The sequence below is a fragment of the Lepidochelys kempii genome, chromosome 4 (assembly GCF_965140285.1).
Source record: "Lepidochelys kempii isolate rLepKem1 chromosome 4, rLepKem1.hap1, whole genome shotgun sequence".
Lineage (NCBI taxonomy): Eukaryota > Metazoa > Chordata > Testudines > Cheloniidae > Lepidochelys > Lepidochelys kempii.
Window position 1 is genome coordinate 97,481,282 of NC_136383.1, and position 23,397 is coordinate 97,504,678.

A 23,397-nucleotide genomic window follows, 5' to 3' on the forward strand; every position below is an offset into this window, starting at 1 on the left:
TCCAACAAATTGTGCCCTTAGATGGGCTACCAGTTGATGTGTATTTTACACCATGGTGAACTAATGTTTTATTAGTTTGAAATGTACTAATTCATTCATGTTTTTGCTTACGTCTCCATGTTAGAATTGCAATTTGTATAGAACTAGCGTTTTGCTTTTCACAGTGGCATAGGATCTGTATAAACAACAGTAATTTGGATGATGTGCTTAGAAAGAATAAAGCACTGTCAGTGGTTCTCAAACTTTTGTTTGACCCCTTTCACACAGCAAGCCTCTGAGTGTGACCTCCTCCCATATAAATTAAACACTTTTTTAAAAATATATGTAACACCATTATAAATGCTGGAGGCAAAGCGAGGTTTGAGGTGGAGGCTGATGGCACATGAAGCTAATCACAGCATCATAGTTGGAGAAAGCAACATGAGAAATTCAGTTTGCAAGTGAAATAGTTGACGGAGCAGGGTCTCAAAAATTGACCATTTGGAGTAGCTTCATGGGCCTGATCCGAAACCTTGTGTATAGATATTTGAGACCTTGAGTTATTTAAAACTATTAATTTTTATAATTAAATGCTAAAAACGAATTAAGGTTGTACAGTTAAAATTACAGAAAATGCAAGTTTCTTATATTAGGTAATTTGGCTCTATGTTGCACATGTTTGTTCTGTGATGCATGTAAAAGCATAAACAATAATATATTGAGATATAAACATAACAAGAAATGCAGGACTAGAAAATTTTACATGTGTACAGTGTGGCACAGTTAATCTTGCCATAAGAATCTTTTTCCCAAATTTTAACTGCCAGTTTACTCTTTTATGAACAGTTTTTGCAAGTCAATTTCCTGTGCACATTTTAAAGATAAAATAGAGAGCATGAGTTCACACTTCTTGTGGGGACAGGTAAGTATCCTGGGAGTACAGGGCCAGTGAAATGCGCTCTCTTAACTGATAATTAATTCATGTGCACTTAAAATGCCTATCTAATAAAGGTATCTGCATGGTGTTAAAACAAGGCTGGGCAAACTACGGCCTATGGGCTGGATCTGGCTTGTGGGATTGCCACCCCTGTGGTGCTGCAGGCCCCACGCTGCTCCCGGAAGCAGTCGGCACCATGTCCTTTGGCCCCGGGGGGGCCCACAGCAGAGGGCTCCGCACGCTGCCCTCGCCTGTGGGTACCTCCCCCCACAGCTCCCATTGGCCGGGAATGGGGAACTGTGGCCAATGGGAGCTTCGGGGGTGGTACCCACAGGTGAGGGCAGTGCGTGGAGCCCTCTGCTCCCCAACCCCTAGGGGCCACAGGGACGTGGTGCTGGCTGCTTCTGGGAACAGTGGGGGGGCCAGGGCAGGCTCCAGGTAAGTGGCACCGGGCTGGAGCCCTCACCCCGAGCCCGCACCCCAAACCCTTCCTGCACCCCACCCCCAATACCCTGCCCTGAGCCCCTTGCTGCACCCTGCCTGCACCCCAACCCCTTTCCCTGAGCCCCCTGCTGCACCTTGCACTCCTCTTGCACCCCAATCCCCTGCCCTGAGCCACGTCCCTCACTCCTCTCTGCACCCTGCCCTGAGCCACCTCCTGCACCCCTCCTCTGCCCCAACCCCTTGCCCTGAGCCCCTTCCTGCACACTGCACCCCCTCCCACACCCTCTCCCGCACCCAACCCCCTGTCTCAGCCCTACATTCATGGCCCTGCATGCAATTTCCTCACCCAGATGTGGTCCTCGGGCCAAAAAGTTTGCCCACCTGTGTGTTAAAAGGAATTGATACCTCTGTGAAATTAGCAGTCGAGTGTACTAAAAGTAGATTGGGTGCACCATCTTAGTTCAGAATTCCTCGGCTCTGGTGTCAGAATCCAGTAGCATTCAGTGGCACAAGGACTGAGTTCAGGAAATGTGAATTTAATGTTTGATCCTAATGATCATATAATTGAAATATACGATTTTAGGGGAGATGGTGTTGGTCTGGATTAAGTGGCAAAAGCTTTGTAAAGTTCAGTGTTTTCATCTTAAACAGTGCTTAAAAACTGCACTTCAAGAGAAGCACTTGTAGCTACAGTGTGTCTATCTAAAAGGTGCCTCTGTCCAATCAGTTTTATTTCTGTGCTCATTACTGTAAAATTTTAATCCTTGTAGATATGAATTTGCTTGAAGGGAAGATGTTTTTGATTTAACAAAGCTACAGTTTGACAGATTTTTTTTTAATTTTGTTTTTCTTTCAAAACCAAGCAAAGACTGTTCATGTTTAAAACTATTTTAATGGTTTTAGCTTTCAGACTTCAGATCTTTTGGTTAGTTTTTTTTTTTTTTTAAACACAAATAAAGTGGATTTTTTTAGCCTTGGTCTACTCAAAAATGGCTGAAGGAATTGGGACCTTGCGTCCGCGTGCGCGCATACACACGCTGCTTTTTCTACACAGAACAGTCATGAAAAGCTTCTGAAAAACTTCTTTGTGGATGAAAGCAATGTGTTTGAAAATGAGGCGTTATAACAGCAAAAGTTTCTCAGTCCCATCTGTTGTGTTGGCTATTGGATTATTATCTCAGTTCTGAAATGTTAGTCATTTGCCTGGCAGAGATTTTTTTTTTTCCTGTTTTAATTGTAGTCTGAAAGGTAATGTCAGAAATAAGTATTTATGGAAGCCCTGGGATGCTCTCTTAACGGTAACACGTGGAGTTATAACTTATCATTGCTCTTTTTAAAGTTTTAGAATAATTTTCCCTTTTTAACTTGTGTAAATACTTTTTTTTTTTAATCAGGACCTTGAACATTATTTTCTTTTACTGTTATTTTTTTGTATCCTGCTATATAAATGAATATTTGCAGTACAGACTGGGAAAGAAATCTTAACTTGTCTGAGGTAATTCCTCTGCTCTTTGATGGATAATACCTGTTGGCCTTTTTACTCTGAGTTGCTGTCACACTTTTGGTATGACTACATTTTGTTTCCTGATATTGCTGTATTACAAGCTTTCTAGAGAGAAGAGAACAAATTTTGCCCTTGGCTCTCCATACAGCAAGAACAAAGTTATTTTAATTGAGGAATGAGATCAAGTCTCCCCACAAAGGCAGTGCTACTTTTGTTCGATCTCTCTGCTTTTGACTTCTGCCTAGTTTTTACTTTAATTAGTAGGTTGCTAGGTTAGCCTTGCAAGCTGAATTTACTTGCTGAGGTCTAACTTTACGTAACCTATCATTTCTTTCTCACATACATACAATTGAGGATTGAAAAAACTGGTATTGTAATTCATTGATCCAAAATAATGATTTGGCTGCTGTACATAGAAATGTGCTATTCAATATTATTCAGTAGCTTGTTCTCTCTTCCCTGCTCTTTTTAACCTTTCTTTTTTTCCTACTTGTAAACCATATATATGTGAAGACATAGTATTCTCCTTCCTCTTGCTACTGTAAAAGTATTTATCTTTCCCATCTCTGTTGGGAAAAGCAAAACTTCAGATTTCAAGGATACCATTTTTGCATCTGCACTATTGTTTTGCAGTAATCACAGTAGAATCTATATTTGTATTACTTAACTGGGATTAGGTGCTGCTGTATCAGGGCAATATAGAGCTAGGCTTGTCTTCACTGCTGTGTTGGCTTGAGGTATCACTTGGTGTTATCCATCACATGACTCCTGTCCACACACAATCCATAGCTTGAGTTAAGTGGTGGTTTAAACTCAAGCCAGCTAGTTTGAGTGTGGGTGATACTAATGATGCAATAGAGATGCAGCTACAGGCTACCTGTTGAGTTAGCACAGCTCATCAGCTGCTAATCCAATCACTCTGTGCTGCTAATCGGTTCACTTACTAGTATTAGTGATTTGGTTTAGGTTGTCCATTAAAGAGATGTCAGATTGCTCAATTTATTAAAGACAGATAAATCAGCAAAAAGAGACTGGTTCATGTATTACCCATCTGGAGAACAGTCTTGCAGCAGTTTGTCTGTTCCAAAGAATGAACTCAATTCTGCTCATATTTATATTCATTTTGTTTACAACAGACTGAAAATGCCACTGTATTATTACAGACCTCAATCCCCTTCTCTTATCTAGTTTCATACCTGTTTTTCACAGTACAAAGACAACCAAGTATCCCTAGCACATTGTATTAGCGATACCTAGCACACTGTTCATATTTGGCAAGCCTCAGTAGAACTTATATCTTGTTTCTGACATATTCTACAGATATAAAAGATAGAGGTTAGGGCTGTTAATTGCAGTTAACTCACGCGATTAACTAAAAAAATTAATCACGATTAATTGCACTTATAACAATAGAATACTAATTGAAATTTATTACGTATTTTGAATGTTTTTCTAGATTTTCAATATTGATTTCTATTACAACACAGAATACAAAGTGCACAGTGCTCACTTTATATTATTTTTTATTATAAATATTTGCACTGTAAAAATGATAAACAAAAGAAATAGTATTTTTCAGTTCACCTCGTACCAGTACTGAAGTGCAATCTCTTTATTGTGAAAGTGTAACTTACAAATGCAGGTTCTTTTTTTTTTGGTTACATAACTGCACTCAAAAACAAAACAGTGTAAAACTTTAGAGCCTACAAGTCCACTCAGTCCTATGTCTTATTCTGCCAATGGCTAAGACAAACAAGTTTGTTTACATTGACGGGAGATACTGCTGCCTGCGCCTTATTTACAGTGTCACCTGAAAGCGAGAACAGGTGTTCACATGGCACTTTTGTAGCGGCATTGCAAGGTATTTACGTGCCAGATATGCCAAACATTTGTATGCCCCTTCCATGCTTCGACTACCATTCCAGAGGATGTGCTTCCAGGCTGATTTATTCTCCTTAAAATAGTGTTAATTAAATTAGTGACTGAACTCCTTGCGGGAGAATTGTATGTCTCCTGCTCTGTTTTACCCGTATTCTGCATATATTTCATGTTATAGCAGTCTCTGGTGATGACCCAGCACATGTTTGTTTTAAGAACACTTTCACAGCAGATTTGACAAAACGCAAAGAAGGTATCGATGTGAGATTTCTAAAAATAGCTACAGCACTCGACCCAACATTTAAGAATCTGAAGTGCCTTCCAAAATCTGAGAGGGACGAGTTGTGGAGCATGCTTTCATAAGTCTTAGAAGGACAACACTCAGATGCGGAAACTACAGAACCCGAACCACTAAAAAAGAAAATGAATCTTCTGCTGGTGGCATCTGACTTGGATGATGAAAATGAACATGCATCGGTGCACTCTGCTTTGGATCACTATTGAGCAGAACCCATCATCAGCATGGATGCATTTCCTATGGAATGGTGGTTGAAGATGAAAGGACATATGAATCTTTAGCCCATCTGGCACATAAATATCTTGCAACACCGGCTAAAACAGTGCCATGCGAACGCCTGGTCTCCCTTTCAGGTGACATGGTAAACAAGAAGTAGGCAGCAGTATCTCCTGCAAATTGTAACCAACCTTGTTTGTCTGGTGATTGGTTGACCAAGAAGTAGGACTGAGTGGACTTGTAGGCTTTAAAATTTTACATTGTTTTATTTTTGAATGCCGTTTTTTTGGTACATAATTCTACATTTGTAAGTTCAACTTTCATGATAAAGAGATTGCACTACAGTACTTGTATGAGGTGAACTGAAAAAAATTGTTTTGTTTTTTACAGTGAAAATATTTGTAATAAAATAAATAGAAAGTGAGTACTGTACACTTTGTATTGTGTTGTAATTGAAAGTAATATATTTGAAAATGTAGTAAACCTCCAAAAATAAAATAAATGGTATTCTATTGTTTAACAGTGCAATTTAATCGCGATAAATTTTTTAAATCTCTGGATACCCTAATAGAGGTTATATTAAGCTTTACACTGAGTAAAGTTTGTATGAATACAAGGCATTCTGGGAATGATGATATTGGCTAATAGTAGGTATGTATATATCTCCCCCGCCCCCTTTGGGGAAAAAAAAAAAAAGTAAAGAAAAAAGAAGCTACTAACCTGAATTAAAAGCAGAATTGCTGTGTCTTCGATGCTGTTTTGACCTGGGTTACCTAACATAGGTTAGCTAACCCCAGTACACTGCAAATAGCAGATATGTTACATACACAGCATAGCTCTTGTGTTTCGCAAGTGTAGACACTCTCACTAGTTACTCCAGTCTAACTCTGGCAGTGAAGACAAGCTGAAAGACGGTACCTGTCCCATAGAATTCACAATCAGCACTAATGTGATGGAGACCCAGTGTAGATTTTTAAATTGTCATTCAGCTAGTATGTGAAAACATGAACATTTGCAGATTAGTTATTGCTTTGCTGATTGAGCCTCATATCTTTCTGTAGGAAAATCAGAACAGCAGAAAAATGCTAGATTTTAGGGGTTTTGTTCAGAGCTGTGTAAATCAACAAGAGATTAGTTACAATGTTAATTTTCAGAGTAGCAGCCGTGTTAGTCTGTATTCGCAAAAAGAAAAGGAGTACTTGTGGCACCTTAGAGACTAACAAATTTATTTGAGCATAAGCTATAGCTCACGAAAGCTTATGCTCAAATAGATTTGTTAGTCTCTAAGGTGCCACAAGTACTCCTTTTCTTAATGATGATGGAAAAGTGCTTTCTGTTCCCATGGAAAAATGTCACCTGCTTTTGTTTGTCAAACATGGCGTTTGTGACTCTTGGTGACTGAAAAGGATGCTAGGGAAGGAAAATCAAAGGAAGCAAAATTAAAGCAACCAGCAGACTGAATCGAATAGGTTAGACCAAACTAAGAATAGGGAGTTAATCCCTGGGATCGTGCTCCTGTGATTTAGGAGAAATTTCTTTATCTGGACTGCTGCCCATACCCACTTGGAGGGGCTACATCTTAAAACTACTCATATTTCAAGAGGTGCAGAATATGGTAGCCTATTTATTAAACTGTGCTTTGTGATCTGGAATAGCTCCTACTTTGTTTTCAGGTGAAAAAGAAGGAGTTAGCATTGTCCTATGTCTGCTCATAGGCTTTCTTTTTTTTTTTTGGTTACAAATTCCTAGCTGAAATAGGCATGTCAGCAAAGCTTTATAGCATAGACTTATGCCGTAGTAGGTTTCTTCCTGCTTTGTCACTTATTCACATAGCAACCACAAAATCAGTTTTTAAAGGATGCTACAGTTACTTTATGTCCAAGTGACTTATTTGTTAATTTTTTTTTAATTCACTTTGGTTGATGTACAAAGCTGAGTTGCATCGGTAAAGGAGAGAGAAATTAACTCAGCTTTGTACATCAACCAAAGTGAATTAAAAAAAAATTTAAAGTTTTAAAGAATTTTAAAGAATATTCTCCCATATCTTATAATATGAATCTTATGGTTTTTTCATTTTAATTCTAAGCTTGTGAAACAAGACTCTTAACTTAATGCATCTTTGTATAACACTTTTCTTCAGAAGGGAAATGTAGGATTTTAAATAATTTTTGTGATCTACCATTTCTGGTTACTGTGCTCTCTTTCCCTTGTTTGGGAAGTGATGAGACTAAATTATATTTTTTCAATTACTTACTTTGAATTGTTAAATGAGGTTTATGGTACTTATCTGGTCAGTGTCATGTACTTTGATGTCATCATTAGGGAGATGAGGGTTCATTAGCAAACACTTCCCCTATAAATTTTGTACAGCTGTCAGTAATTCTTAACCTAGTTGATGGGGGAGGGTAGAAATGGCACATGCTAGTTGATAATATAGTGTGCTTTGGACCTTGTGCTTTCGTAATTTGGTTTGACACTTTTTGAATATATTGAACTTTTTAAACCTGTGTGTGTGTGTATTCCATTCTTTTCACAGACTTTGCTTTGGTAACTTTATATATTTTTGAACACTTACACAGGTTTTTAGATTACTTCCTTGAGAGGTCAGGATATAATAGACTTTTAGTAGCATAATTGGGGTTTTTGTTTTTAATATTGTGTTCTCAAAAATGTAATATTGGAATGCAAAAAAATGCTGCTACTTTTGACTGAATTCACTGAAAAACATATTTAATGGAAAGGTAAAGTTGTCCTATGGTGTCTCTTTCCTTTCCAGAACATAGAGTGCAGTGACACTCAGACTTCTGAAAACGAGGAAAGAAACAAAGAGTTAAGGTATTTCAAATATCAGCTTCTGAAAATCAGGAAATAGGGTTAAGGTACACGCTAACACAACCTTCACTGTGCCACCCTGGAGCTGGTAATAGCCACTCAAGATGCATTCACTATGCTAGCTGTAGTTGTATTGAATGGTGGAGGGATTAGTTGGAGCACCTTGGCCGATCTGTGATTGTGATAAGAGGCAATCTGGGAGGATGCTGGCCCTCTGTGAGGGTCTGAGCTCCCCATTTGTGTGATCAAAGAAAAGAGGTGCATATGTAGTTTGAAGGATTCAATATGTCTCATTTCAGTGCTAAATTCTGTAGGTTGAGTAGCAGCAGTGCACAGGAGTCATTTTAGCATGGGGATTGTCAACAGTGAGGTAGTATATGAGTGGTCTGTGGGTTTAATGATCGGTAAATGAAACTATAGTGTTAGATGGAATCCTGCAATGAGAGTGAATGGATGGGTAATAAAAGGGGGGGGGGAGAAGCTGTCAGATTTAGCAAGTATGGGGTTGTTTTGGAGAATTAGGCTCAGTGTATGAGTGTAGAACAAGTGCAGGTAACTCCTGTCTAGTACAGCTCACCTAAACACAAGTTTTGCCTTAGCAAAGAGTGAACGTTAGATTCTGTGTTGTAGTTGTCAGGTCACAACATTCAGAGAACATATCTGCAAAGGCAGAGTGCAAGTATGGATTTATTGGATCATTGCTCTAAGAGGGCAGAGTTATGATTATGTTGGCTTTACTCTGTTTCCTGGTTTTCCAGAAGTTGAAGTTTGAAATACCTTAACTCTTCATTTCCTGGTTTCCTGAGGTTTGTGTCATTGAAGTCGATGTTCTGGAAGGGCACGAGACACCACAGGACAACCGTAACTGTGTTAATGATGTTTCAGTGAATTTCTTAGTGTGTTTTTTGTCTTTTTGTTTTTAATAGAGAAAGATTTGTAGTAGTTAGTGGGCATTTATGCAGTTGTAGTTCTCACCTAGGTTTGTAGCTGATATGCTGCTGTAACTTGGTAATAATATTTAGCTCTTATATAGTGCTTTTCATCAGTAAATCCCAAAGCCCTTTACATCTCTGCCCCCATTTTACAGATGGGGAAACTGAGACACAAGGAGGTGAAGTGACTTGACCAACGTCCCACAACAGGCCAGTGGCAGAGTCAGGGATAGCTTACTCCAGTTGTCTCTCCACTTGGACGCATGGTTTCTAAGAGCTGCTCCTCCCTCCTGAACACTTTGTTACACTAGAAGGGGGATAATGGACATGCTTTGGAATGTTTGCAACATGTAATTGCTGAGAGGGCCAGTGAGAGAAATCACAGGCATGGTCTAGGTCCTAAAATCTTGACGGTTGTATTATATGGGAGCTACAGTAACTTCAAGCAGACGAGACAAGACTGATGTCTCTTTTCCATCCCCGCCAGTTCTGCATTTTGTCTCCCACCAACATTTTCAGCTCATCTTCCCATCCTATTAAACCAGTTGTGACATTATTGACATAAACTGCAACCACTGTTACATATTTGCAGCAAATATTGTACAAAGGTTGTCATGTGAGGTGTCTATAAAAAGGTTATGATTTGCTGATTATGATTATGCTATCTGTCTGGGTGTATCATTTTTGTAGCTGAAGATATGACTATTGGCTGTGTACTTGTATATCAATGTGTTTTGATTCTAAGTAGCCTCAGTGAAGCATTTGGTCAGCTTCTTGAGAAGGGACTATTCAAGAAACACTTAACTGACAGTGGACTTTGGGAGATGCCAATCCACATCTGAGCTTTCCTGGGAATGTTCAAACTAACGTGTAAACAATGTCATTGGCCTGCAAACTGAGACATGCATGGACATGTGACTTGCCCATGTGACTCCGAGCTCCATCTTGCTGCTGTACTTTTCCACAGTAAGAACAAAAAGGCGTCCTTCCACCTGGAAGAGACTATAAAAGGCTGCTGCCTCATCTCCACTTTGCCTTCAGTCCTGCTTCTTGCCTCTGGACGGACTTTGCTACAAATGGAAGCTCTGAACAAAGGACTGAATGACCCATCCCAGCTGTGATGTACTCCAGAGATTTGATTTGAAGCTGCAGTTTATTCCATCACTTCTACAAGCCTGAACCAAGAACTTTGCCATTACTGTATGTAATTGATTCCATTTAACCAATTCTCGTTCTCATCTGTATCTTTTTCCTTTTATGAATAAACCTTTAGATTTTAGATTCTAAAGGATTGGCAACAGTGTGATTTGTGGGTAAGATCTGATTAATATATTGACCTGGGTCTGGGGCTTGGCCCTTTGGGATTGGGAGAACCTTTTTTCTTTTACGGGGGTATTGGTTTTCATAACCATTCGTCCCCATAGTGAGTGGCACTGGTGGTGCCTGGAAACTGGAGTTTCTAAGGAAATTGCTTGTATGACTTGTAGGGGTAAAACCAAAGTCGTCTTTGTTTGGCTGGTTTGGTTTGCCTTGGTGTTCAAAGGAACCCCAGCCTTGGGCTGTAACTCCCCTGCTCTAAGCAATTTGTCCTGAATTGGTACTCTGTCTACACTACAAAATTAGGTCGATTTTATAGAATTTGATTTTTAGAAATATATTTTATACAGTCGATTGTGTATGTCCCCACTAAGCGCATTAAGTCGGCGGAGTGCATCCTCAATATTGTGGCTAGCATCGACTTATGGAGCGGTGCACTGTGCGTAGCTATCCCACAGTCTCCACTGCCCATTGGAATTTTGGGTTAAGCTCTCAATGCCTGATGGGGCTAAAACATTGTTGCAGGTGGTTTTGGATATATGTCGTCAGTTGCCCCCCTCCCTCTGTGAAAGCAATGGCAGACAATTGTTTCATGCCTTTTTTCCTGGGTTACGCATGCAGACGCCATACCACTGCAAGCATGGAGCCCGCTCAGCTCACCACTGCTGTTGTGAGCATTGTAAACACCTCGCGCATTATCCTGGAGTATTGCAGAACCGGGCTAAGAGACGCCAGCACATTGTGATGAGGACATGGACACAGACGTTCCTGAAACCACGGGCTGTGGCAATTGGGACATCATGGTGGCAGTGGGGCTGGTTGATACAGTGGAACGCTGATTCTGGGCCCGGCAAACAAGCACAGACTGGTGGGACCTCATAGTGTTGCAGGTATGGGATGATTCACAGTGGCTGCGAAATTTTCGCATGCGTAAGGCCACTTTCCTTGAACTTTGAGTTGCTTTCCCCCACCCTAAAGTGCAGGAATACCAAGATGAGAGCTGCCCTGACAGCTGAGAAGCGAGTGGCGATAGCCCTGTGGAAGCTTTCAACACCTGACTGCTACCGGTCAGTTGGGAATCAATTTGGAGTGGGCAAGACTACCGTGGGGACTGCTGTGATCCAAGTAGCCAATGCAATCACTGACGTTCTGTTATCAAGGGTAGTGACTCTGGGAAATGTGCAGGTCCTAATGGATGGCTTTGCTGCAATGGGATTCCCTAACTGTGGTGGGCTGATAGACGGCACGCATATCCCTATCTTGGCACCAGACCACCTTGCCAACCAGTACTTAAACCACCAGGGGTACTTCTCAGTGGTGCTGCAAGGACTGGTGGATCACAAGGATCGCATTTCACCAGCAAAAATGTGGGATGGCTGGGAAAGGTATATGACTCTTGCATCTTCAGGAACTCTGGTCTGTTTCAACAGCTGCAGCAAGGGACTTTCTTCCCAGACCAGAAAATAACTGTTGGGGATGTTGAAATGCCTATAGTTATCTTTGGGGACCCAGCCTACCCCTTCCTGCCATGGCTCATGAAGCCGTACACAGGCAGCCTGGACAGTGGTAAGGAGCAGTTCAACTATAGGCTGAGCAAGTGCAGAATGGTGGTAGAATGTGCCTTTGGACGTTTAAAGGGTCGCTGGTGCTGTTTGCTGACTAGGTTAGACCTCAGCACAACCAACATTCCCATTATTATTGCTGCTTGCTGTGTACTCCATAATATTTGTGAGAGTAAGGGGAAGACGTTTATGTCAGTTTGGGAGGTTGAGACAAATTGCCTGGCGGTTGATTTTGAGCAGCCAGACACCAGGGCGATTCGAAGAGCACAGCTAGGCGCGCTGCGCATCAGAGATGAAACTGGTTTTCAAAATCTGACTGGCCAGGCTACAGTGTGACTGTTGTATGTGTTCCTCCTTGCTGCAAACCCGCCCCCTTTGATTTTAATTCCCTGAAAGCCAACCACCCTCCCCCCTTTGATCACAGCTGGCAAAGGAAATAAAGTCATTATTGTTTTGAAACCATGCATTCTTTTTTTATTAATTAAAACAAAAGTGAGATAACTGACAAGGTAGCCTGGGTGGGATGGGGTGCGGGAGGAGGGAAGGACAAGGCCACATGGCTCATTGTAGCCACACTACAAATCGAAACTGTTTGAATGACAGCCTTCTGTTGCTTGGGCCATCCTCTGGAGTGGAGTGGCTGGGTGCCCGGGGGGGGGGAATCTCCCCTCCCCTGCTTTCTTGGGCGTCTGGGTGAGGAGGATATGGAACTTGGGGAGGAGGGCAGGCGGTTATACAATAGATGCAGTGGTGGGCTGTGCTCTTGTTGGCTTTCCTGCAGCTCGAACAGACGCTTCATCATGTCAGTTTGCTCCCCCATTAGCCTCCACATTGCCTTCTGCCTCTGCTCTTTGTGCTCACTTAATGCTTTCCTGGCCTCTGCCACTGAATGCCTCCATGCATTAAGCTGTGCCCTATCAGTGCAGGGGGACTGCATGAGCTCAGAAAACATGTCATTGCGAGTGCGGTTTTTTCGCCTTCTAATCTGCGATAACCTCAGGGACGGAGATGATGGGGGAACATAAAAACATTTGCACCTTGGAGGAGATAAAAAGGGAGAGTAAAATTTAAAATGATATATTGCTGAGAAAAGGAGTACTTGTGGCACCTTAGAGAAACAAATTTATTTGAGCATAAGCTTTCGTGAGCTACAGCTCACTTCATTGGATGCATTCAGTGGTTCCACTGAATGCATCCAATGAAGTGAGCTGTAGCTCACGAAAGCTTATGCTCAAATAAATTTGTTAGTCTCTAAGGTGCCACAAGTACTCCTTTTCTTTTTTGCGAATACAGACTAACACGGCTGCTACTGTGAAACATGTCATTGCTGAGAACAAAAGGGAGACTCTTTCACAGTGAATCAAGCAATTCACAGCAGACGGCACATGTGCTTTAGGTACAAGGTCACATTTTGCCTTCTACATTGAGCGCCTGCCGGTATGGTGACACATCACAAACAGCTGGGCAACAGAATTCGGTTTCCAGGCAGCCATGGTAAGCCTTTTGGTACGCGGGGTTGACGTCTTACGCCTTCATAACATGTGGGAATCGTTTCAAACTGCAGCGCCATCCTTTCCCATAGCAAGCAATGCTGGTTGGGTTTCACATTTAAAAGGAGGGGCTGCAGTTTTCAGGTGGATGTGCAGCACACACCTCTCCCCACCCCGCCGCGTGGCTATTCTCCGGGATGATACCTTTTAGCCAAGTGCAAACAACACAGCATGAACAGGGTCCTTTTACTGTTCCCTTACAAAAATTCCCCTATTTCAACCAGGTGACCATGAATGATATCACTCTCCTGAGGCTAACACAGAAAGATATATATGAATGCGACCAAAACCCAGGACCATTCGCTGCCATGCTTTGTGCTGCAGTACTTCCAGAGTACTTGCTACTGGCTTGGCATGGTAGAGTGTCCTACTATAGAGGATGAAATAAGGCAGCCCTCCTCAGAAATCTTCTGCGGAGGCTTTCAGAGTACCTCCAGGAGAGCTTCACTGGAGGATTCCCGCTCCATCCCCAGACACGTTAACAGACTTTTCCAGTAGCTGTACTGGCCGCAAATGCATCCGAATTCTTCAGGGCAAATCAAACATTAAACACTATTGCTTTTAAACCCTGTACTGTAGTTACAAATGTGCACTCACCAGAGGTGCCTTCTCCAGCTTCAGAGTTGGGTGTCCTGCCTTGGGAGGGTATTGGCTCCAGGGTGATGAAAAGCCCCTGGCTGCTGGGGAGAACGGATTCACCGCTTGCCTGCTGCGCATTCTTCTCCTCTCCTCTTCCTCATCCACAAAATCCTCCTCCCTGTTGCGTGAGACTACCCCCTTGCAGGTATCCATGAACAGTGGTGGGGTAGTGGTAGGGTCCCCCCCTAGAATGGCATGCAGCTGATCATAGAAGTGGCATGTATAGGGCTCTGACCTGGAGTGACCGTTTGCCTCCTTTGTCTTTTGGTAGGCTTGCTTGAGCTCCTTAGCTTTCATGCGGCACTGCTGTGTGTCCCTGTTGGAGCCTCTGTCCATCATGCCCTGTGCGATTTTTGGCATATATATTTTCATTTCTTCTTTTGGATTGGAGTTTGGACTGTACAGATTCTTCTCCCCATACAGCAATCAGATCCAGTGTCTCCCTTTTGGTCCATGCTAGAGCTCGTTTGCGATTCTGGGGGGACTAAATTGTCACCTGTGCTGTTGAGCTCGCCACGCTGGCCAAACAGGAAATGAAATTCAAAATTCTCGGGGCTTTTCCTGTGTACGTGGCTAGCGCATCGGAGTTGAAAGCGCTGTCCAGAGCGGTCACATTGGAGCACTCTGGGATAGTTCCTGGAGGCCAATATCGTAGATTTGTGTCTGCACTACCCCAAATTCGACCCAGCAAGGTCGATTTTAGCACTACTCCCCTCTCCAGGGAGGAGTACAGAAGTCAATTTTAAGAGCCCTTTAGGTCAACAGAACAGGGTTGGTTATGTAGATGCATTCATTTTAAAATCTACGTAACGTGGCTGAATTCAAACTAACCCTGTAGTGTAGACCAGAATTCAGAAGTGTCCCACCAAAGGCAGTATCGTTACACCCGTAGTTAGCACTGTAGGAGCAACTAGCATGTAGTAAGGTGCTTCTTGCTACGTAAACACATCACAGGCAGCAGTCTTCTAGGGGATGCATGCTTCTTTGGTTAGATAGCCACAACTGAATGCTGAGCTTGGCTCCACACTCCCACCACACCCTCCAGCAGGATTCCTCCTCTTCAGCCTGCCCTCCCCAGCCGTGCCCCTGGCACACCGAGTCCTGTCCCACTCCAGCTAATCTCTCCACTCCACATGGTGGTGGCATGTACCTTAACTTTGTTTTTCCTGGTTCTCAAGGTTTAAATGTGTTGTTTTCAGGAGCCCCTCCCCTGCATCCTGGTTCACCTCGGGAGGCAGGGTGAGGAGCTCAAACACCCCCAGAGGGATAGGGATCCACAAATCCTGGTGTGCGCACACATAAGAATGGAGAATTTGGGGCTGACAGGCCTCCCCTCCCCCAATCCTGTGTTTCCTCTGCCTTCCCCCCACTCTCCTTAGTCCCAACCTCTCTGACTGACCTGAGCTGCCATCTTTGTTTATCCTACTCCTCCCTATTACCCAACTGTTGCAGCCCCATACTCTCTCCTGGTTTCCTCCTGACTCCTCTGCGACACTAATTCCTCCTTCCCTCCCAGCAAGCATTTTCATGTGTAATTTTTTTTATTTTCAAAAATAGTTTTGAGCACATTCTGAATTTTGTACTCAGATTCTGCCCCCACCCTCCCCAACAACCCTTGGACAGAAGCTTCTTGTAGCAACATGCCTACATTTCATTTCTGGATTTCTGCCAAGGGTGGTTTTCAAACGTAGTGCCTGGTTATAGTTCTGGTTTAATGGCCACAGCATGTCCCCTTGAGCCACTCACGTTATGTGAAAACCGACTGTCTTGCAAGTCTCTTGGCTTGTGTTTCTGCACATGCCCAGTGCAATCCATTTGGTACATGAGCGTTAGCCCTCCAGATAGGTTCAAGCCTCCCTTTTTTAATATTGCTTCCCCACAGGGGCAGTGGGTGCCAAGCACTAGCTGGGTAGATGTTAAATGATTGAGAACACTTGGGGCTTAGTGAGAGCCATGGATTGACTCCAAAGTGTGGGCCAAAAAAAAAAGTTAGACACTATCAATCTTAAGAAATGCTGTTTTTTGGGAAGTCTGTATCATGAGAACCCCTTTCTCCAATTTGGATTACTAACGCTACGGACGCCAAATTTCAAGGCATCTGAATAAACATGCATGCAGATTTTAGATCGCTTAAAAGTGGTCCTTTGAGAAACTCCTTCTGTGTAACCTTACCTATAGCAGAGCTGGCACTCTGATATACTCACAATGTACACCTCATCTTGACATACAATCTGTCTTGGGTTAAGTAAGGTGGGTAAAATGTAATTTTAAAAACACTATGTGCAGTTTGCTCATTCTATCGGACAGTTTTAAAGGAAAGAATCACTTATGAAAACACTGGAAAAGTGTTTTGAAACTTAAGTCTTCAAAAAACTTTTAAGCTGGCTATTCTGAGCCTACTTCACTAAGAACTATCGTACTAAAAATGAAATTTGTGCTACTTGCAGCAAGCAAGCTGATTGTCATAGTTTTTAAAAGTCTTCATCTTGATTAATGTAATTTTATTGTAGAGTATTTAAAATATTTATTGTAGAATATTTCTAAAATATTTAATATTAATAGAATTAAGAATAATATTAATTAATATTTCTTCTAATTCTTAAAGCAGGTTGTAAACAATTTTAATGTTCTTACATCTTATAAGTCTCTAAGTTTCACTTAAAGTAATTTTTTCCCTTTAATTAAAATAACACTTTAGTTGTTAGGCGAGTAGTTTCTTTTTCAAGAAAGGTTTTCTAGTGAAGATTTCTGTTTTCTAAAAATTGAGTTTCTTCACTATTTCTTACTATTTGATGATTACAAGACTTCTCCAAATTTGCTGATATTGATATTGATACTATTTAACAAGATATAATCTTTCATTAGTCTCCCATAATTGCATAAAACAGTTCAAAATGTATATGAAACCAAATAACACGAAATGACACCATGAGCCAAGTGCCTAAGGCATGTGGCAAGTCTAATTCTAGGTATTTGAGTGCTGTCTACTTAGCACATTTTTCATATTTTGTGATTAAAGTTGTAAAACACTGCATAATCAGGTTGCGGTTTGTTGCTATGGTTAAGGTTATGTTATAGTTTTCCTTAAAAGCCCATACTGCAGTCGGTTGTTCTTAAATGTTGTAAAATATGCTGTGGGCTAAAACTGGTATCAGAACAGGAGTGAGTGGTCCTGTTTTGTGTTTAAACATAATGTTATGAACAGAATTAAAGAAGTTGTATTAAGCTTCAGCTGCCAGGAATCCTGTTTTTATTTAAATGAGAATGTGTTGGATCAGCCAGTAAAAGTAAAGCAACAATTCTCTCTTAAATTAATAACTTATAGCCATTCTTTGTTCTTTGAGATTAGACATGTTTGATTATCACATGAATAGAATAGTTTGTGTAATAGGAAAAAAAATAAATTTTATTAAGTCTGATACCTCGAAGTAATATACATGTGCAGACTTACCTATTATATTTTTAATACAATGAAGACTAACTTAGCAATATCTGAAATAGAAAAACGTATATATTTGCAGCATGTTTTTCAAGTATTTTAAAATTTTGATCGATACTATTTTCTACTCCATGACAGGAGTCTATTTAATATAATAGCACAATATTAATTTTTGTAAATATTCATTTAGTGACATCTGACAGTGTGGGAAGGATTCACATTCAAATCAATTCTGTGAAATCGTAGCAGCCTTGAATTTTATCTTAGGCTAAAAATGACTCTGGTACAAGTTAATAAAATAAGAGTTGCTGATCATAATCTCTTAATTGTGAGAGTTAATGGGCTGCTAATTTTGAAAGTATATATAATAGCACAATAACTCAGAAGTTTCCATTTGTACAGTACTGTGAATATCTAATTTGAAGAAAATTATATTAAGTATGGCATTTCTGGAGATAAAGCATACTTTAAAAGAACCAGTGGTTTTGAAACTTTTTTCAACAAAAAATTTAAGAGAAATTATAAAGTAATTATTAATTATATTTGGTGATCTATTTGTTTCAGTTTAAAGTGAACAGAAAGTATATTAAAGGCTATACAGTTTTGTTCCAATCCTCTGAAATGTATAAATGTCATATTTAGAACATGTAGTTGTGCCAGTTTTTGGGTCTGATCCTGGAAAAGCTTACTCGTACAAGTAGTCCGTATGTTGTTATCCCCTTTGGCTCTTTTGGAACTTTTAAGGGTTCCAAGATCGAATCCTCCATCTCCCTGAAAGAATGTGATAGAGAAGGAGACAATCTTCATTGAGTGACCTTTGTTCATATCTGTTTAACTTTTCCAATGAAGTGGTGACACAGGATTGAAATTGGAATAGCTTGGGGGTTGGTAGCTTTTATATTTTTATTATCACATTGCCTTGACATTTCACTTTAGGCAGAAGCTCTAACAGTGTTAGTATAAAGTGCATGTTTGTAGTGCATTTAGAATCAAATTGTATGTTGAGAAACTGAATGTAAAACAAATCTAGAGGACTATAAAGGCCAGTTAAGCCTAGAGTTACTGTTGGACCATTTCAGTTTTTTTTTTAAATGATGTGAATTACATTTCCTTAGTCAAATACGGCATCTGTTTTTTAATTATTTTTTAAAATATATTTTTTAAGGTTAATTAGTTTTTAAATTTAATAAGCAAATACAAAAATTATTGAAGGTTTGTTCACTTGCCTGGAGTTTATTCTGTTTAAAACCTCAATGGTTTTGAATATATCTTTTACTTATAGTTTGTTTAAAAGGAGAACACTAAAAATCTACAAAATTATTTAACAACTATAGTCCTATCTTATTAAGTGATGTATCAACTACTGGTCAATCTGATTCTAAAATAATTGCAGCAAAACAGTAAAATGACTCCTCCCCATACAAACCAACAAACAACCCACACACAGACTGGAGAATAAGACATAAGGATAAACCACATGGAGGCACCATAATACCTTATCTAAATTGTAAATTCATCGGGACGGGGACTCTGGTTTGTTTTTGTACAGTGCGTAGCACAGTAGGACTCTGGTGCATAACTGGGCTTCTAAGTGCTGTTGTTGCAAATAAATAACTGTGTGGTGATTAACATTAAGAGGCAGTATTAAAACGTAGCTTTTCTTTTATAAGATATGTCCAAAACACACTATAATTATGTACATGTAATATAATCTTAATAACAAAAGAACTTATGCTGCTGTTAATTTTGACCTGTTTAGAAGTTTTTTATGCTGCAGTATGCCTGTCTGTTTTAAAGTAATTCTACCATATTAAACTTGCTACTTATTTGCGTTATGATAATACATGGAGACCCCAGCAGAGATCAGGGCCAAATAATGTAAAAATATATAATAAAGTCCCTGCCTCAAATAGTTTACACTCTAAATAGAAAGTTAGAAAGGGAGTGCGAGATAATTCATTATACCAATTGGGAACTGAGGTACAGAGAAACTAAGTAATTTGCCCAAGATCACGCTGGAAGTTTGAGACCAAGCCAGGATTTGAATTACTTATGATTGTAACCTCTGTGGGACAGGAATGCTTTTGTCTTGTTTGTACAGTGCCTAGCACAATGGAGTCAGCCTGGTCCATGACTGTGGCTTGTAGTTACTACTACAATATCAATAATACTAATAATGAGTCTGAATCTGTTAATTTCCAGTCCATGTATTATTCAGAAGACTATCTTTCTTTGGTGTTAATGATTTTTATAAAGAAGGCCTGATAGATTTTTTTTTCTCTGTTTTTACATTGGAAATTCAGAATATGTTGAATTCAGAATATTCAGGGGAACAGTAGCAGATGGAGAATATAATGAAATATGACATAATAGATGAGTAATAGCTGAACAATTGAGAGACGAAGGGATTTTTAGTTGAACGCTTTTTGTTTTGCCTTCATTAACACCTATTTCATTTCATTGGCTAACAAACCTTGGTAGAAAGGGTGTTTCAGCACCTCTCTGCCCCTTCGTTAAAGGCTATGTCTACATTACAATCTATGTTGGCAACATTTATGTTGCTCGGGGTGTGAATATTCCACTCCCCTGAGCGACAAGTTACACCAACATAAGCGCTCGTGTGCACAGCGCTATGTCAGCAAGAGAACTTCTCCCACTGACATAGCTTGTGCTGCTCGCAGAAGTGGGTTTTTGGGTTTTTTTAATGCTGACGGGAGATCTCTCGTTGAGTGTCTTCACCAGACACGCTGCAGCGGTGCAGCTGTATCGGTACAGCTGTGCCACTGCAGCGCTGTACGTATAGACATACCTTAAACCTTTCATTGTATATCTGATGCCTCTAAATAGTTCTACAGTAAAATAGGACAGTCCTGAAATTTCTACGGTAAATCAACGAGCAGGGAAAAAAAAAATTCAAGTCCTCCTTACACATCATAAAGACACATAAATAAAAAGGCATAACCCAATTTAATAAAAAAAACCACCGCTCTGTTCACCTTCAGAAGAACAGCTGGAAATTAAGGCAGATCTGTGCGGGTTAGTTGTGAGGAAGATATGTCAAGCCTTCCCTGGAGTGGTCAGCACATCCTCAAAGTTCTAAAGTACTGGGGCTTAGTGATTTGAAAAGAAATTAGGTAAATTACTGTTTCTGAATCTGTTTTTGATAAATCGTCATGCCACTGAAAATTCTCTTTTGGAAGCAAACTGGATTAGAAACAGAGTGATTGATTTATTTGCCTCTGGCCAGTTACTTTTACGTTTTTGTAAGTCTCTCCCCCATTTACATTTTCAGATTACTATGTTCAGAGGTCAAAAGCACTCAGCAACCTATAAATCTGCTGTTTGTTCTCAGTGTACACTCACTAAATCTAATACTGCCTTTCCTAGCAAGGGCATAATTAGTGCCTTGCTTTAGTTAACCACCATACTAAAGTGCTCATATTCTAAATATGACTCCAAAAAATCAACATCCTTTTAAATTAAACTTCATCGTATTTACCCTTTTACATTGCTCTACCCCAGAAAAAGCAATATCTTGTGTTTATTTTTTTGGCTTTAAAAAAAGTTGCAATAATGAAGTTGTCTTGTTCACTAGTATGCAGACTGTGATATCAGTAGAGAAAAGTAAGGACCCAGTTCTATTATATGGTGGCTTTAGGGTTAAGAAAATTAAAAGTAGAAGGTGATCTGTGTTTTTTACCAGAGACAAATGAATGTAGTTATATCTCCATTAACTGTTAATTTTAGTAAGATGCATGTTTTACCCCGGAAATGCATTTTCTTGTTCAATTGAAAAATTGTAAGAAGTGAAAATAATTCTGAAATTATGTTAGTAGAACAAACAGTGTACTATTAAGGTATTAAACTAGGGCAAATTAGGAGCCTAAAGCATCCAATAGCCAAATCTCCTGGATATGTTATACTTAGTTAAATTGAGCTTAATGGCTATAGGAGATGTATTGTTGCCTAAAGAAAATATATTATTGTGTTGAAAAAAGTAAAGCTCTTGGTCTAGAGGCAGGGCTCTGTTCCTTTGTGTCTGAAACCCAGGTTTGATTTCTTTCTCTGGTCAGTTACTGTGTGGGCCAAATCAGATGTACTATTACTATCACCCTCTATTGGGTGGTAGGAGGGGGGAGGAAGAAACTCTAAACCAAAAAAGAAGAAAAAAGGGACAGAATACGTGGATACAGAAAATCAACCCGTATGTGGTAAGGAGGACAGAAAACTGTGAAGACCTAACAAGCACATATAATTTTCAGTGGAAAGTAGGTGTGGGATAATGTAGCCTTAGGAAAGCTACTAAAGAGATGAGAAATATATGACTAGAAATAAGGAGATACAATTAGAGCTGGTTGGAAAAGTGGACACATTTTTGTGCTAAAATTTCTGTGAACACATTTTTTTCATTGTTTCAGCTCTAAATAAAACTAAGACAAGGACAACTAAGGCTAAGTATTAAGCTGAATATTAGGACAATTTCCCTTTGTAGTGCAGTATCCCAAGGAAAGTGGTAGAAACATCATCCTTGAGAAATGTAAAACCAGCCTTCAGTTACATGTACACAAAGGAGATTTCAGTTCTGGACAATTCCGCTTTTATCAGATCTTTGCACTTTTCTTTTTACTCCTTCACTCTACTCAAGCCTCCTGCTCAACTGCTCCATTCATATTTTCTTTTCATTTATTTTTTGGCCTTTGCATGCTGTTCTTTATACCCCTGGCATTTCCTCTGGCACCAAATACTCACTTCAAATCCATCCATTTAGAAAGTTTTCTAGCAATAATTCACCATAGAAACAAATCTTGATAAAACAAAAAAAAAATCAAACCATGCTATTTTTGAACTTGCATCTTCATCTGGTCACTTGGCATAGTATGTCTGTATTGTTTGATTTATTTTAGTTGTATAACCCTGGTGGCAGTGTCTCCTCTTTATTTAAAAACCCATTGAAGTCCTTCGGGAGTCTTTTCATTGACTGTAGTGGGCTTTGGATCAGGCACAGAATGAGCACATCAATAGAAGACATAATGTGAGCATGGTCCTATACTGACAAGAGAGTTAGGTAACCCAATACAGTAAGTCTCTTATGTCTCTTCTATGAATTGTGTTCCCAGACCGCCTCAGATTCAGGAATCCTAATAATCACTGTGTGGATCCTTCGAATATCTGCCTATTGGGAAACATTGATCTATTGATGAAAACAGCTGGTAGCAATGGTTTCCTGTGAACTGATATTGAAAATGGTTTAACAGAACTGTAAGGACCAAACTGTTTTAATAATTTTTTATAAAAAGAGCTCTTAAAGAGAAGGGAAGACCAAATCCTCGCTTCATTTTTGTGGTCTGTGGACTATTCCATAATCTTGCCAAATTTCTCTCAATTTCAATTGAAAAAGGTTTACTTTGTGGGCTGAACTGTTGTCCACTTTTGCTATCTGCTGTTAAATGGCTGCTGTTCAGTGTCAGAGATGGCAACATTTGCAGTGGAGGGAGAAGTAATATAGTTTGTAAAGCATTTAGGGCTCTTTTGATAAAAAGGGTTAATGAATGCTGCTGCCGCTGCTAACACTTGCACTAGTTGCTAGTCACTCTGTTATGGGTACAAAAATAAAAGTCTTATGATTCAAGTAGTTGCCTTGCAGATTTCCAGGAAATAAATACCCCAATCCATCTCTTGTTTCCCTGCCAGTAGTACCAACCTCTGAAAGTCCTAAAATAATATTATCAGATAATTTGAAGGGCAGTAAGTGGGCAATAGTAAGCGATCCTTGGGTACTCAGGTGTTGAGGACTATGCAAGTACTGAAATGGAAACTAGATCAATATAATGCTATGCTTTGGGTATATATATTCTTTGTACATAAAGGCT

At 40.0% G+C, this 23,397-nt stretch overlaps 1 protein-coding gene across 2 annotated transcripts in view; it reads left to right on the forward strand.

Moving 5' to 3' along the window:
• Nucleotides 1-23,397, forward strand: part of RFC1 (replication factor C subunit 1) — a 72,396-nt gene that overhangs the window by 22,981 nt on the left and 26,018 nt on the right. The window lies entirely within an intron of this gene.